General features: G+C 42.1%; 1 protein-coding gene across 1 annotated transcript in view; it reads left to right on the top strand.

Moving 5' to 3' along the window:
- Positions 1-1378: 1378 nt before the first annotated feature.
- TLN2 (talin 2) overlaps positions 1379-16192 on the top strand; it is a 149180-nt gene continuing 134366 nt past the window's right edge. The window contains exons 1-2 of the mRNA XM_061447172.1: positions 1379-1514; positions 5660-5773. The gene's annotated coding sequence lies outside the window, so the exon portion shown is untranslated. The remainder of the gene's footprint in view (positions 1515-5659; positions 5774-16192) is intronic.

The following is a 16192-nucleotide window of genomic DNA, read 5'->3' on the forward strand; positions in this document are numbered from 1 at the left end:
CAATGGCTGCATTTTAGCTAAATCAGATTCAACCATTTTAATTGCATGGTTTTTAACTATCAGTTTCACTGATGAAGACCCTAGTACATATGAGACTAATTCACATAGGGGACTTAAGTTTGCTTAACTCTTTCTTTTCTCATATTCACACAATCACTGACTGGTTTGCATTGGAGGGGACGTTATAGCTCAGCCAGTTCCAGTCCCCTGCCATGGGCAGGGACACCTTCCACTAGAGCAGGTTGCTCCAGCCTGTCCAACCTGGCCTTGAACACTGCCAGGGATATTGATATCAAAACCATTCACACAAATAGAACTTTCAAAACGATACAAGCTGTGCGAGGAAAATCCTCATTTCTTTTGCTGCTACAGCAGTTTCTTGCTGGTGTTACTTGTAAACGCTTAATGCAACCAAACCCATGAGCAGATTGAATTGCTTTCAAAGCGTACTGACCGTATCGGGGCACTCTTGTGCCATCTCTGCCAGACTTGAAGCTTCAGGTCTACCAGAGGGACGAGTACCGGTAATGCTGGTGGGGCCTGGGCAAAAATCAATGCGCGCGGGCTCTCCCGGAGGTAAAAACCAGCCTGGGTGCGGGTGTGAGCCCCTGTTCGAGGTGCGAGCCCCTGTTCGGGGGGCGAGCCCGGGAGCGGGTGCGAGCCCCTGTTCGGGGTGCGAGCCCCTGTTCGGGGTGCGAGCCCCTGTTCGGGGTGCGAGCCCGTGAGCGCGCTGCCCGTGCGCCTCGGGCCCTCCGCCGGGCTCCCGCCGAGCGCCACAGCACGGCGCGCGCCCCCTCACCGCGCAGCGCCGGCGCGAGCCACCGCGTGAGGCGGGAAGCGCGAGGGTGCGGGCGCGCGCTGCCTCAGGGGCCGGCTGAGGCGGGCGCCTCGCGCCTCCACAGCAGCCCTCCCTCCGCGGGGCTCGCCGTGCCCCACGGCTCTGTTGAACGTTTCGCGGTGAAAACAATGCCGGCCTCCCCCGGCAGCGTTCTTCTGTCTTATTGTCCTTCCTGAGGTGCCGCCGAGCCCGGTGACTGCGGTCCTGGTCGGGCAGCGAGGGACCGAAGCTGTCTCACAGCCTCAGCGAGGGCCGCGGCCGGCGGAGATGCCTCTCCCTCACGCCTGAGGTGAGGAGGGACCTAAGCTCGCGGGCCGGCGAGCCAGCTGAGGCGGGGCTCCTCTCCCGCCGGTGTCCGGGTCAGCGGAAGGCTGGGCGGGCGGGAGATGGGGGTCACTCGGGCTGGGCGGGCGGGGGTCCCGGACTCCCCCACGCCGTGGGCCCGGCGGCAGAGCGGGCTGGGTCGGGCCGTACCGGGCGAAGGGCGGTGGAGCGGTCCCGGAGTGATGACGCGCTTCCTGCCCTCCCCGGCGGGGGTCTGCGCCTGGAGTCCGCAGCGGCGGCGGCGGCTGCAGGCGGCGGAGCGGGCAACAGGCGAGCGAGCGGGGGGGAAGGAAGGAAGCGAGCGAGCGGCGGGGCTTAGGCGCTGTGCAATGCTACCGTAACGCCGTTCCCGGTAGGAGCCCGCGAGGACCCCCTTGTCCTGCCCTGCCGTTCGTTGCACGTTGCATGGAGTGTCCTGTCCGTGCTGAGCCGCCGAGAGGGGGAAGACTCCGCGTAGGGCTGAGCGGCGAGAGCGCGGAGTCGCTCCGTGCCTGCGGCGCCTCAGCTGCCGCTGGGTTTCGCGTGTAGATGCTGTATTGCCCCCGGCAGGCTGTCGGTCGGGAGGCGGGAGTAGCACTCCGTCCAGCACTGCCTTGTTCGCCCAACAAGTTGCCGGTTCTAGGGAGTACGGCAGCAGCCCGGCCCAATGCTGTTCAGGGAACCGGGTTGCCGCGGCCCGTTTGCGGTTCCGCCGCCGGGAGGGCTGAGCACCGGGGAGAGGAGAGTGGCTCCCGCTCACCTTGCCTTCGTCAGGAACAGGGCCGAGGTGGGAGGTAGGCAAACCGCGGTCCTTTGGGATTGCTCCCTGTACTCTATAGGACTGGTATGGGAAGGAGGTGCTGGGGCGGCAGCTCTTCCCTGCCCCTCGCAGCCTGTTTCGGGAAGCTTCGCGTTGCCGTGTCGGAGGGTGAGTTTGCCTGAGGGACGGAGCCGTTGAGCGCTACTGGCGACCGCGGTGGAGAAAAATACCCCTTTTCGCAACACGTTGCGAAGCGACGACCTCCCAAGGACGGGCGTGCGGCGCGTGTGTATGCGTATATCTATAACCATATGTTCGCCTCTTCCCACCAGACCGTGGGACGGCTGGGGGTGGGAACGGATGGCAGGCCGGTTCCGTAGAGCCACCGCGGACGGGAGGGAAGAACGGGTCTGCCCCTGCGCAGCGCAGCCGAGGGTGGGATTGCTGGTGAGCCTCGCTGCTCCGCGGCCTCTCCCTTCCCCATGCTGGAAGTGTAAGGGGCCAGCGGCTCTGGGCTACCTGCCTCGGTACAGCAGGGCTCCGTGCCCGCGACTGGCCAGAGCACAAAACCTCCCTTGGTGAGTGGCAGCGTTATACGCCTGTGGAGGGCCTGACCGCGCTGTGGGCTGGGGTCCCCGTGAGTGTCTTGGCACCTCTGTTTCTTCCTTGTCACCCTATCTCATGGCTGTGGGGTGCACCGCACAGGCTTGCTCTTGAGTGACAAGAGAACCCTGACACAGTGCCACTGCCCCGGCACACCTGTCTGGGAACTGGGGCCTCTGCTGTCTTTGTGCTCACCTTCTGTAGTGCTTTTGTTCTGCTGACCAGCCACTTGAATTTATTTAATATTAATGCACTTTTTGTGTGTTAAAACACTGCTGCAGTGTCTAGTTAGAAGGATGGTGGAAATACTTACTGACTGAAAAAATGGTCGGATTAAACAATTACCCACTTCCCTCCAATCTTTAAAAGTTTATTTTGCAGACCTGTATTTTAAAGCCAAGTCTGAGCCATATTAAGTTTCAAACCAGAAAGCCAGTTCTGAATTTGAAAGTGTGTTATTTAAAGGCATCAGGTTTCCTGCATTGTCAAGACAGCCTGCTAGCTATGGCAGAATATCCATATCATGAATAAGAAAACAAGTAGCATGTGTCTGAGACTGTTCTAGCTTATGTAAACCATCACTTACTCATACATGTATGGCAGTGTGTTGCAAGTGTAAGTGCAAGCCACCAGCGTTAGTTATACCACAATTTGTAAGATATCTGTACAAAACGCTTTCATATCAGAGATAATGGTCAACCATTCTTCCAACAATACAGCTAAGTTAACTATGAATAAAATTGGCTGGACTACCTTTTCTGCTTTAATTTTCAAACCATGACATTTTCAATGCAGTGACTTGAGATTGAAGGTTATCACACAGTTGGGGGGAGGGGGGGTGGGGGGGTGGAAATTAAACCAAACAAACCCCCTCTTTCCTCTGGGAAGTACATTTTGTAAGTTGTGTAATGCCACATTTGACTCACTGGTCGTCACTGCAGAATTAAAGGGATAAGTGGAATTCTAGCTTATCTGTTGGTGGCAAAATTATTGAGCTTGAGTAAGATGAGAATATTCTTGTCTCTGATTGCCAATATAAGTCTTTGGGTTAACTGTGATAAACTTGGGTGATGTTTAAGTTCTGAACCGTGGTATAAAATTTGAGAAAATACTATAGCGATTTCATATAAGATACCCATTCATTTCACCATGCAAATTACAGCAGTTTACTCTGAATAATTGTCCTGTGTGTTCTTAGAGTAACATCTGTTGCATGATATCATGTAATGGAATGTAGTACAGCCTAATTTAAGTTGATTTGAAATGTTGCCATTGCACTGTAGTAGTGCCTGAGAGGGCGAGAGCTTTTTGGTGTGTGATGGATAGATTGGTTATGAGTAGATTATGTTGAGAAAGATGAACTTGCATTTGAATTGTCAAAGATTAACTACTTTTACTCTGAGCTTGGTTAGTTGTACAGTTTTACTTAAGACTTCTTTCATCTTTTGCCAGCTAATCTAATCACTGAATTCTACTTATATTAGGAAATGCATCTATAGTTATAAAGATAACTGATTAGTACAAAACACCACTACAGTAGATTCAAGCCTTTTATTTTGGAGAGGGAGGAGTGGGCTTAAAAGAACTATCTTGCTGTGGCATAGCTTGAAGTGCATAATCTTCATGATGACTTAGAATTTTTGCTTTGGAAACCTCTTAGTTGGTATTTGTCCCACAAAGATTTGACTGTGCACACTGTGTCACTTTATATCCCTTCCTGTATAAAATATATCTATTAAATCTGTGCAAATGTTAAGATCTAGGCAGTTTTCAAAAATGCCAGTACTGAATTAATTACCACAGCTGGACAGTAGTAAAGACAACCTCCATTCCATCTTGTGGCATTGTAGTGTCAGATAGTTGCTGGAATATCAGTGTTGTATGTTCATGAAATGTGAGCAATACCATTTGCTGAAGCATTATTCCAGTCCATGATTTTAGCATTTATGTGTTGAAACCATCACTTGAAGTAGTTCTCAGCTCCCACTCCTATCTGACCCTCAGAGATTTTAATAAATTGCTAAATGTGTAGGCTTCCTGATTTTTTTTTTTTTTTTTAATATGCAGTTTCTTGCTCTGAAGTTCTGATCCAGATGCTGCCTTTGCATGGGGCTATAATTAGGAAAGAAGTGTGAATGTGTTTACAGACTACTGTATCCAGCCTCCAAAAATTCTTCTTTTCCACTCTCCCCTCCCCCCCCCCCCCCCAGCCCCCTGCTCTTGAATACTTAAAAGGTTTGGCAAGTCTTCTTATGCATGTTTCTGCAGACAATAGAATGATGATGCAAATTGAGAACAGAAAAAAAAAATGGTTGGGTGTTGTTGCAAATATGGGGAGGCTGTCATAATAGGCAGTATTTTGCATGGTAGGTTTCATTTGTTTGCTTGTGTATTTTAGCATATCAGTTGAGATAAATGTTACTGATATATAGCTGGAAATTATAGTTTAGGTAGTCTTGTCTGTTGGTACTTGAAGGGGAATGCAGGTTTTTGCTTCTGGGGTTCTGCTTTTGACCACAAATGGTTATAATAGTATAAATTGAAGAATTTTTAGAGGTAGGGGAGATGCAAATGATAAAGCAGAGTTTTTTTTTCAGAGTAGCCTGGTTCCCAAATTCCAGAGGCTGTATTAAGCAGAATAATACAGGCTTTTGTAAATCTGTGTGAGATTCCCATGATTATGCACATTGTGTTTTGTCTTAAGCTGTTTTATGCCTTATTTTTATTGTTGTAATTAAATTATTCATTCCTATTAAAAAATAAATCTTGTTGCTTTGAAGGTAGGCCAAGCTACTTAAATGCATAAGTGCTAGGCTGATCCACAGGATGCTGAAATCCTGGTCTGATCAACGTTTAGAGAATTGTGACCTGTCTCTGTGTGCAGTAAAGACATGGCTTTTGAGTGAGGCTCATACGCTTGGGGTTGAGAAGGTGGTGAGGAGCCTGTTGTTAGTTTTGATGCCAGACTTGTGTGACCACTGAATTTTCTATGTTTCTGTCCGTGCTAATGCTGCTGAAAACCCATTTCACAGCAGTGTCAGAGAACCTTTTCCCTGGGTTTGTTTTATGTGCACATACTTATCTTGGAATTGAGTTTGAATTAGGCTGTGTACTTGAAGCAATTGTGATAACATTTTGATATTTTCCACTTCCAGCTGCAAGCTGGGATTCCATCCCCAGAGATCCACCCCCTCAATTCTCAGAGCTCCATCGCCTTTTTACCCAGGCATCTTCATGAAGCAAGAAAACACGCTGACTGACTTCACAAGGTGAGGGTGACCACACAGCAATGTCTTTTCTTAAAATATCTTTACAGTACTACAGGGCTGACTTGTTACTTGTAGTCCCTTCACTTGGCAGCAACCAGTTGAATTTCTGCCCAGATGGGTCAGGCTGGCACTTGAAACTGCCTTCCTTACATTCTTAGTAGGTAGCTCATCTTTCTGTGTTTGGGTAGCAGGAAGAAAGTGTGAGCTGAAGTGAATTGTAAATGAACCTTGTGTCTTTCTATCTGGCAACTCTCGTAAGGTTGAGATTTCTTATTTCCATGAAAACATCACATGTAGTCCAGAAATAAGCAGGAGTCTCTCAGAATTCTAAATCACGGCAAATAACAACTGAGGTGATAAAGTCAATGGTACTAGCTGGGCTGTTTAGTTTCAAGTTGAGTAACAAGTTATATTTGTCAGCTGTGTAGAGGTTTTTTTGCTATAGTGTATCAAAGCATTTAGTGCTTTGCTGAAGGATTGGGCAGATTGGTGTGAGAAATTCTTAAACAACAGGATTGTCTTCAGCTTAGAGAAGCTTTCACAGTTGTATAATGCTTATTACATATAGTTTTTTTCCATATAATAATTTCTCTTTCTTGGTATTTGATACATGTAATAAGGTAAGTAACTCTTTACTTCAGCTACCTGAAGTCTAGCTTATACTGTGGTTTGTTTATAGTGGTGGTATGTACTAGTGGGAAGGTTGTGATTTTTCTGAAATGTGAGATTTAAAGTTCAGGTATAGATGTGAGCATTCACATGTGAACAGTTTCAGAAACTTACTGGCAGTGAAAATCAGGCTTGAGTTTGTACGGGGGGAAACATGAATTAGCCTTAAAGTCATATATGGCAAATATCTTTTACCTTTGTTCAATTTAAACGTGTCAAACTCTGTGTAGCAGGAAGCAGCAAGGTACCACCTGGCTAAAAGAGTGGAAACAGCAAAGGCAGGTTACGAATGTCTGATGTGATAATCCCTGTTGAAGGAAAGACCTATGGTAATCTAATGGGAAGGATTGTGGCAGGAATGTGATGGTAGTGTAGAACCGAAGGACGTAATGCTTAGGTACAATAAAAATGTACAGATACCAGGAGAGAGTCAAAATTGAGTGGCATGGCTGCCAGTGAGATCAGGAAGCTGAACTTGAATGTTACAGTTCACTGTTGACTGCAAGTTTTATAATTCTTTCTTAAAGTTTTTCTGTTACTGACTAAAAGATTTTCTTAGTTTGATTTTTGTTGAAGTATATATAAAAAGAAATATGCTGTTGGCAAGGAGGTATCTGAACTGTCTGGGTAAAAGAAAAGTGGGAGCTACTACTGCACAGTTGGAATTCAGGGTCAAGCAGATGGAACCAGTGGCACATCTCTGGGTTGGGGCATCGCTATAGGTATTATTACAGGAGGAGGTAAATGTCCAACTTCAGTTTAAAAAAGCAAAGGCTTTGGAAAGTAAGATGGCTCTGTTGTGATATTTTAAGTACTCTCTGGAAATGTTACATGCAACATCTGAGGATGTACAGACCCCAAGCAAGAACTCCAACTCTGAAAAACACGTGTCTGGTTTTTAATTTAAAAAAAAATCAGTGGCTGCATTTGCAGTTGTGAGTAAGGTCCAGATCAGCCAGATTGTAGCTGGATTGCCTGTTCAGCTGCACTGTGATACTAACCAGACTTAAAAGCAGATGTCGAGCAGTGTAACTGAATGTACAGAAGACTGAAATCTGTGAAGAAAGGGTAGTTAACTAAGCTTTGCCTGGTGAGATTGGGCAAACCATTTTATAGATTAAGTACAGAACGGACCCAGACACAGAGAGAAGGGGGTTGCAGTGGATTTAATGGGTCTTGTCTGAGGCCTTTGTAATGTAGAGGACATGGATATGTAAGGGGTCAGTTCAAATGGTTTCACAGGTGCTCTTTGGGTGAATGACATTTTGTCTTCTCTCTGTCCTTAGAGATCCAAGAAAGCAAAAGCCAGATTAAACAAAAATAACTTTTCTCAGGAGCAGGAGGACGGTCTGTTAGTGGTGCTACTTGCATCCGTAGCTGTGGGTAGTTGGAGCACCTAAGACACTTCAGTTTTTCTCTCCTTTTATACGCTGCTCTATTCTGTTCAGAATGGCTACCTCATTCTAGAGCATGCAGATACTTATCTTTTACAGGGGGATGCTGTGTGGCTGTTCCTGAAAGAAGACAGTCCAATCTTGAAAAACCCCATGTAGCAGTCACATCAAATCATCCAACATCAACACAAAGCTTTCTAGTACTGTGGAAAATAATCACTTGAATCTTGATGATTTTGAGGAAAAAATCAGTTATGTTCAGTGGGTGACTATCTAGTGGCATAATACAGTTGGAAAACCCAAGTATGCAATTTTCTTGGTAGTATTTTTGAGAGGAAAGGAGGAAGTGTCACTTTTGCTGTCCTATCCACTTTGCTGCTGCTGCCTGATTTGCAGCACAGGCCCATCCATCCCAATGGTTGATGCTTGCCTGAGCTCCAATGCAAGTATTTCATGAATGAAATTGCTCCATGAAAAGATTTAGGAAGTGCTATTTTTTTCTCAGGTGACTTCTGTTTGAACAGTACTCTTAAAATTCTATTTCTTTAGTTTTTGCTTGCTTCTTGAAAACGAAGTCTTTCAGCAGCCTTTTTGTTTTAATGCCATAATGATCAGGGTGCTAGCCAAATTTTAATCCATTCTGTCTAACAAAGAGCAAGATGTATGAAATAAGAAACCATGGGATTTAAGTTTTACAATTCTTTTGCTATTCCACAGGATGAAGCATTAAAATATTGGGAGGGCCTGGGCAGAAAAGATGTTCTTAAAGATCTCATGTCAGAACTGTGACTGACCTTGTAAGAACATTCAAACAGAATGGCAGGGCTTTAGTGGCAAAGACATGGGGCAGAAAAATACCTTAATTATAGTACAAGTGCATGGTTAAGGGGAACTAGTTATGCAGAAGTTGTTGGAAATTATCTAACACAGATAAAAAAAGCCTGAAACCAGTTAGAAGGGTAGATGTGCCCTGAAGAACCAAGCAGACCACTCTGAAACAACTGTAAGGCCGAGCTATGAAAGTGACTCAGTAATGACTGTGAGCATCTGTGCAGGAAAAAAATGTGTTCCTACTTAATGCTGTTATCATTCCTTTTCAAAGATAAATTGAAGTTTGAAGCGTTAAAAATGCCATCTGCATATGAGGGCAAAACCCCCTGTTACTTAGGCTGAAAACTGAAAATTAAAACCTAACAACTGTGTTCCATGTGGATCTTATTGCAATCAGCAATGGCTTTAATTGCCTTGAAATAGTATTACCAGTATACCAGGGCATTTAAGGCAGTGGTTTCCAAAGATTTTTTGATCTCACGCCCTTATCAGGAAAGATTTGTGAACAACCATGCCCAAAATATCTGTTTATTTCTGAATTATGCACATATACTATTGTACTTAAATTATGTACATGCAGAAGTAGAAATTAAGAAAGGAGGATAGAAATACTAACCAAAAAATGTATTTTATTTCTTAACAAAAACCTCTTTTTGCTCCTATTAAAAAAAGCCTTTTGTGAGTGTTATGTGCTCAAATGTGGTTTGTTTTTTTAACCACCATTGGTTTAACACTTTGATACAGCTATTTGAAGGTCTGATTCTAAATTCAGTTATTTCAATACTTGGTTTTAATGGCTGTCACAGCTGAAAAAGACGCCTCACAAAGATATATAGATCCAAATAGAAGTGCACTGTTGGTTGTGCTTACTAAATCGTGGTACTCATTTTCCACTCCTTTACACTGGTTATGCAAGGATTTTTCTTGGAATTAATTTCCTAAATTTCCATCTTCCCTCATGTCAGTCAGCCGTTCTTGCAAACTAATGGGAAGGTGTTGAATTCTTCTATTTTAACAAACACATTCAAAACCCCCTGAAACTCTTCTTTTGGAAGATTGTTAAACGGGTTAGGAAATTCTGTTTCCAACTCTAAGTGTACAGATATTTGACAGGTTTTATCAATGACACATCATTTTCAGCAACAAAATTGCATAACAATGGAAACATTTCCAAACATCTTCTCTGTAGAGTGGGTTTCTTTTATGAAGCAGTTATTTTCTTGGTCACTGTTAAAATGTCAACTTTACCTTAAAGGGACATCATAAGCATGTATTTTTTTGGCAATATGTGCTAGATGCCATACTGCTGACAGCCACTTGTCATCACAGAAATTCAGCAAGTTTTGAACAGTTGTGTTTGTGGGGAAGCTTAATGAATCTTTAAATTTGCCAACTCTTTTAAGCACTTTGTCACAAGATAGCCAGCAAACCTCAGTGTAGGAATGTGACTTCCACGATCACTGCCCATCTCGTTACAAGGTATTGTAACCATATCAGTGTCAGCCTGTAGCACTTCGTGCGCTTCTGGCTCCAACTTTGCTGCAGTAACTTGCCTATGAATGATGCAGTGAAAGCATTTCACATGTGATTCTATTTGTAGACTTTATACTGGAATACTCCTTTTAAGTTCCAGTTAAAGCAGCCACTTGGTAATTACACTTGCAGAGTTCTTCCATAAAATATTGTTTCTATTAAAGAATTAACTTACTGCTGAGAGTATGTTGAGTCTTCCCTTCATCTTAAGGTACATTTTTCTTATAGTGACTCATGAAAGAGTAGTTCCCCATGTAATTATTTCATCATTGAAACATTCTAGCATATAGTGTAAGCTGAGATGTGTTAGAAATATCTTTACTTCCTGCCAACACTATAGCAAACCTCCCACACTCCATAATTTGTTCTAATACTTGTTTCTTCAGATCTTTGGCTGTTTTCAATGTGTCTTCCAGCAATATTTGCTGACAAATTAATGCCATATTGTTTTCCATGTATAAGCTAATCCATTTTTTTACTGCAGCAGGAAGACCAAGTGCTTACTTGATGGTATGTTGCTTTGTCTCTTTTGCTCTTCAGAAAGAATCATTAAAAGAGGCTTCTGGTACTTAGTCTTGCTAATTGTGATGGCTTCATACTACTTTATTATAATATCTCAAGGCACAGTGTACACTTAGAGTGAGGTTCATCATTCATGCCAGCAGATGTAAATCTGTATTTCAGTTGGTCATCTTCATAATTTCAGGTTTTTTTTTTCCAGCTTTTTGGAAATGTTGGATCTGATCTAATCCGATTAGTCAAATCTGATGAGATTGTTGATTTTACCCTGTAATGTGTCTGAGAAGGAGCTTGTACTGGCGTTAGGAGGTAGGTTGATGTACATGGATTTTGACGCAAAAGCAAAATCTCTCATGGCGTCTGCGTATCTGACATAGAGCCTTCAGGGTCAGAGGTGATTTATCTAAAATTGAAACTGTATAGGGCCTTAAACCATTCATGCATTTCCTTGCTTAGAATTCCTTGTCTTCGCTTGCCTCACATTCTTGTACCTTAAAATATGGTGTTTAGTAATTGTGACCCACGTGTGTTGTGATAGCATGCACATTTTCATGAGCATGCCTTTGTGAATTGTGGCCTTAGGTCATGCCAGTTAAAACTTTAAGAAATAAACATTCCTAAATGATTGAAGTTATGTTTGGTTGGTTGGTTTCTTTTCTGTCTGCGACTTCTAAGGAGCAGCAATTCTTATTCAGTTTGTTTAGCAGCCAACACAATGTCATTCTTATCCCGCCTAAGGCTACAGCGTCTTCTGTTAAAGATAAATTTCAAGTACCTGCTAAACATCTGCTATCAGGCACCAGTACTGTCTTGGGATCCACCCAAGAAGTGTATCTCTTCATGTACAGCTCATCTTTATATAGCTGTCATGTGAGTTGTAAGGAATGAAGTACAACTTTAGCTCATGAAGAAGATGCAGAAGCAAGGTGGGATTGCAGATAACAGTCCTTTGGGTAAAAAGGAAAGGTAAAGCAAAGGGTTGCTTTTGGGGAGTTGTTTACAAGGTGTTTTTTAAACTATCCTTAGGGCTTTAAAAGACTGAAGATTTGCAGTAGTGTGGTATTGACTAATTGTTTTTTTTTCTGGACTATATACTTGTTTCAAATGTCTTGCTTAAGGTGTACCTTTCATTATTTAAATTAAAATTGCATTACTATAAGTGAAGTAGTCTTTGTACTACCGTCTCCTCATAGAAAGAGACTTTCTAGAACAGTTTGAGTATTTGGTATGAATACTTGTTTCTGATGTGTTTAATAATTTTATTTTTTGTGAAGTTCTTCTATAAGAAGAGTCTCCAATTTAGCTTTCTTTGTATTTAATCAATGGGACCTAACTCTCCTATAGCACGACAAGTAAATCAGGATGCTAGCCACTTGTGCAAGTGAAAATTGTCTTCCTTTTGGGCCTTTCTTGTTTAATAGAAGTCAGTTGTTTTCTTTCTTCCTGGTCAATCTATAGATGTTTGAAGTACTTGTGCTTACTGGGAATTTGCCACTTGAAATTTAAGAAATTCATACATAAGATATCTCCAAGTAGCTTACAATTAGAAAAGCTTTCTTGTGACAACATTCAGGGGATATTCAAATAAGCAATAGGAAAATGCTTCTTTATAATTAATAAGCTAATGAAACCCTAGTATTTGCATAATCAGGCTTGCCTTGGCATTTGACTACTTGGGATAGTTCAACTCTCATACCAAAATAAATCCACCTAATTGGTGTTGATGATCAGAAAGAATGTTATATTCTTTTATTTTAAAGAATGGAAATAATCTAAGATTATTTGTTTGACTTAAGGATAGAGAGACTCAGGAGTATGTAATAGTGGTCTTGAATGCTTTAACATGGTTATGGCGCGTCTGAGACAAGGCTAAGACTTTGTGCTTAAGCTGCTGAAGTGTAAACATAAATTGAAATCTGGAACTGGTTTTGCAGCATTCTCTTATGTAATCATGGTGTATTGTACCCTGTATCAGTGGATTACTGGCTTCCATTTTGGTTTCTGCATTCCCCCTTAAAGAAAAGTGGGTTTGATAGTTTAAGGCCAAGTTCTCTGGTTATCTGATACTTCATTCACTTCACACAGCATGTAGCCAACCTCTGGCACTTTTGGGGATCAGAGCTGGGTGGCCATGTGGGCCGGATTGATGTGCTTATGTATGCTGCAATAGAAGTCCTCAACTTCAGCCAAAGAACACGTTTTAAGTTGAGAGCCAAGGGGGAACAATTTTTTCCTTGCATTGCCTATATAGGGTCGACTGAATGATTGGGATTTTACACTTCTCAGAAGCATTACTGGCATGTAATTGCTCCGTCAAAGGTGAAGGCAGAGACCTTGATGGGCAAAGGAGAAGTAACTGTGTGTCATAGCAAATTGAGTTCCCAAGCCCAAATGTCAGGTTTGGAGTTGAAAATTTAATTTGAAATACTGGCTTTGCAGGCCTTTTTTGACCTACAGCTTGAGTTCAAAGCTTTATTAAACTTGCATCCCTGCCTCCCTTCTTTCACATCCCATTCTCCAGTATTCTTTCATACACTCACTGAGCATAATGGAAATAACAAATCTCAATTGCTGTATTTTGATGATTCTCGAGAAACTATGAGAGTAGATTTTGCACACAGTGCAAAAAGTCTTAATTTAGGAAAGCATGCACTTTTTGATGCATAAAATTTGGAGCTTCCGGAGATGGTCTGCTGGAGGTCTTGCTGATTGATAGATGCTACTGTAAGTGTAGTCAACAAATGGCGTGCCTACGTCATTGTTGTAGGGGTTTTATTTCCTGTACAGCTGATCCTCAGAATCCAGTCATGTCTACAGTATCACTGAACAGGAATTATCCAAAAATGTGATTAAAATGTAGCAGGATAAAATATAATGTATATTAGTTGGTAGGGTAAAACCAGGCAAAAATTATAGCTGAACAAGGCAATTGTATTTGACAGTGTCTTAGGACAAGAACATGTAAAGCATGTCTATTATGGGTTTGCATATCCAAGGTACTGGCAAAATACCTGGAAAGTGCTTCTGAAAAGACTTGTTTCAGTATTTTTTTTACAATGTTATACCAATTTGCTTATTTTTGACAATGAAAGTGTACTTTTGCCCTTCATGAGTGAATTGCCATCTCTTACAGTGAGTATTAAAAATCAAACCAAATGGTTTTGAGCTCAGTTACATACCTAATGGTATTTTGTCTTGAGATAGTCAGCAATTGAGGGAAGGTTGAAAGTGTTTGATCCATTTCACCTGGGGATATATTTCTCTTCTTGTACTCAGTGATGTGACTGACCCCATCTTGCAGTGACATGTGCCTTATGGTTTGTTGTAGCTCCCTGAGCATTAGTGCCACTTTGACTGAAGAACATGTAAGGTTTTTTGCTTCTGGCTTGCTTTCTGCTTGTGTCTTTTTAGGATTTTATATATTGCAAGTTTGGTTAAAAATTAAAACTAAGATGAACTTTTTTTAAGTTTCTTGCTTGTTTCTAATGGTGTAATAGAGGAAATGGTAAGATCTTGCTAGCCTTGACTTACCTGCACCTGGAATGTGAGCAGCCCATTTTTGGTGCACTGTTAATAGTATGCATGCTTAAGATAAAAGTGCTTAAGGTAAAAGTGCATCTCTTCTCTGTTACCCTCTCTTCCTGTTTATCCCAAAACTCAAAAGTTTTTTGGTTGTTGGGGTTTGTTTCTTAAATTTGTTCCTTTCCTCAGCCTTCAAAATTAAAAGTGTTCTTATCTTATAATTTTAAATTTCTATTAGTTTAACAGTGTCAGGACAGATTCTGCCTGGCAATAGGACAGTACTCTTGATCAAATGTGTGCTTTTCAGCTGTAGGAAAGCTAGTATTAGTTTTCCTTATTAACTCATTTCAATGCCAGATACTTCCAAGTTCACTGCATTTGGGGTTAAAACAAAAGTTGTACACGTAACACTAAATGTTAACTTTGACCAATTTGTGTTGAAGAAATGGTCAAAATGGGTTTTGCTGGCTTATGAAGCTTTCCAATCACTTCCTTAGAATCATGTGTTTGAAATACTTGGACCTTTCATTTCTTTTTCCCTCTCCTGCAGAAGGTTTTCCTTTGAGTACTGTGTGTTAAATTGAAAATGACCTTACATGCCTTCAGTTATAAATAGCAGTAAGAAGGAAGAGGATTCCCCTCCTGCCAACTCCCATTCATGGCTTTCTATTTCAGTTCAAACCATGTCTTACAGTGTACTTTGATTTCCAGCGCTCAACGAGCTGCAACAAATTCGGTTGTATACTAAAAACTATGTACTTGAGGTCATGAGCAGGTAAAGTTGCTGTGATAGAAGTGCTTTCTTTTTTCCTTTTACACTTCTGATATTCACCGCCATGTGCTATTTTGTGTGCTTCCTGCATTGATCTGAGCTATGTTGAATCATGGGTTAAGAAGCTGTTGGTGGTGAAACACTACTGTACCTGAAATTTGAAGAAAATAGATCTTGTGTATATGACAGTTTGAAAAGACAGCACTTCTTTGTTCACGTGGCTTTCTTGTGTGGACTATGGTTCTGGTCATGTAGCTGTTATGGAAATAAATGGTAAAATGACTTAGTAATAGTTTGGTGTGTGTTCTTTCTTTAAGATGTCATATTTAAACTCTTTTCAAAAAATATGAAATGTGATTAAAAATTTGCCCTTATTAAACAAGGTAATTAAATATTATTAGTTCTAAATGTTTGCAACCATTCAGTTATTTATTGTGTGGCTTACTAGCTGATCAGTTGTCTTACTAAAATACATCTTTGGCCAAATGGAGGTTGGTACTGGCATACAGTTTACACCTCACCTTCAAGTCATACTGTTTCTATCTCAAACTTTGCAATACAGTAAGTGTTGGTGTGTTGCGAGGGATCAGTTGTTTACTTAAAATGTGATATGACTGATACTGGATCTGGAAAGTAATGACCCTGGGACAACATGTTTCCTAATTCAGTGACTTTCAGTGGCTTGAATGAAAAAGATCCAACTCCTGTAGCAGTGAAATGTTCTGTATCTGTTAGGTGCATGATAGAGCAGAACTAGTGGTTTACCATTATTCTGTACATCACTGTGATTTAGTTTTGAAGGGAAAATTAAGTTAAGCTTGGCTTCTGACTTAATTGATGGGATAGTAGAACAGATTTGACATTAGCGTTAGTTTCAGGTCGTTTCCCAGATCAAGACAGCAAAACTGTGAGAAGATAGAATTAGTCTGAGAAATGTGAGCTGTGGAGGGAGTCATGTCAATTCTCTTCCATCTTTTTGTTCCTGTTGGACAAACTAAAACCAGGTATGTCTGGTTCAGGTGGTGCAGCCAGCTTCAAAGCAACTTCAGCATGTAAAAAGGCGTTAGCGTGGCAAGAGCTAGAATTTCCATTTTTCAGGTCTTGCTAATGAGCATATCTTCAGTTTCAAGCAGATTATTTCTCAAGTCTGGTTTATGTCTTCAGTTTGAGGGGGAAAAA

This window comes from Pezoporus flaviventris, unplaced genomic scaffold (genome assembly GCF_033815535.1).
Source record: "Pezoporus flaviventris isolate CSIRO_AGI_PZ_B2104156 unplaced genomic scaffold, CSIRO_AGI_Pfla_v1 ptg000006l, whole genome shotgun sequence".
Classification (NCBI taxonomy): domain Eukaryota; kingdom Metazoa; phylum Chordata; class Aves; order Psittaciformes; family Psittacidae; genus Pezoporus; species Pezoporus flaviventris.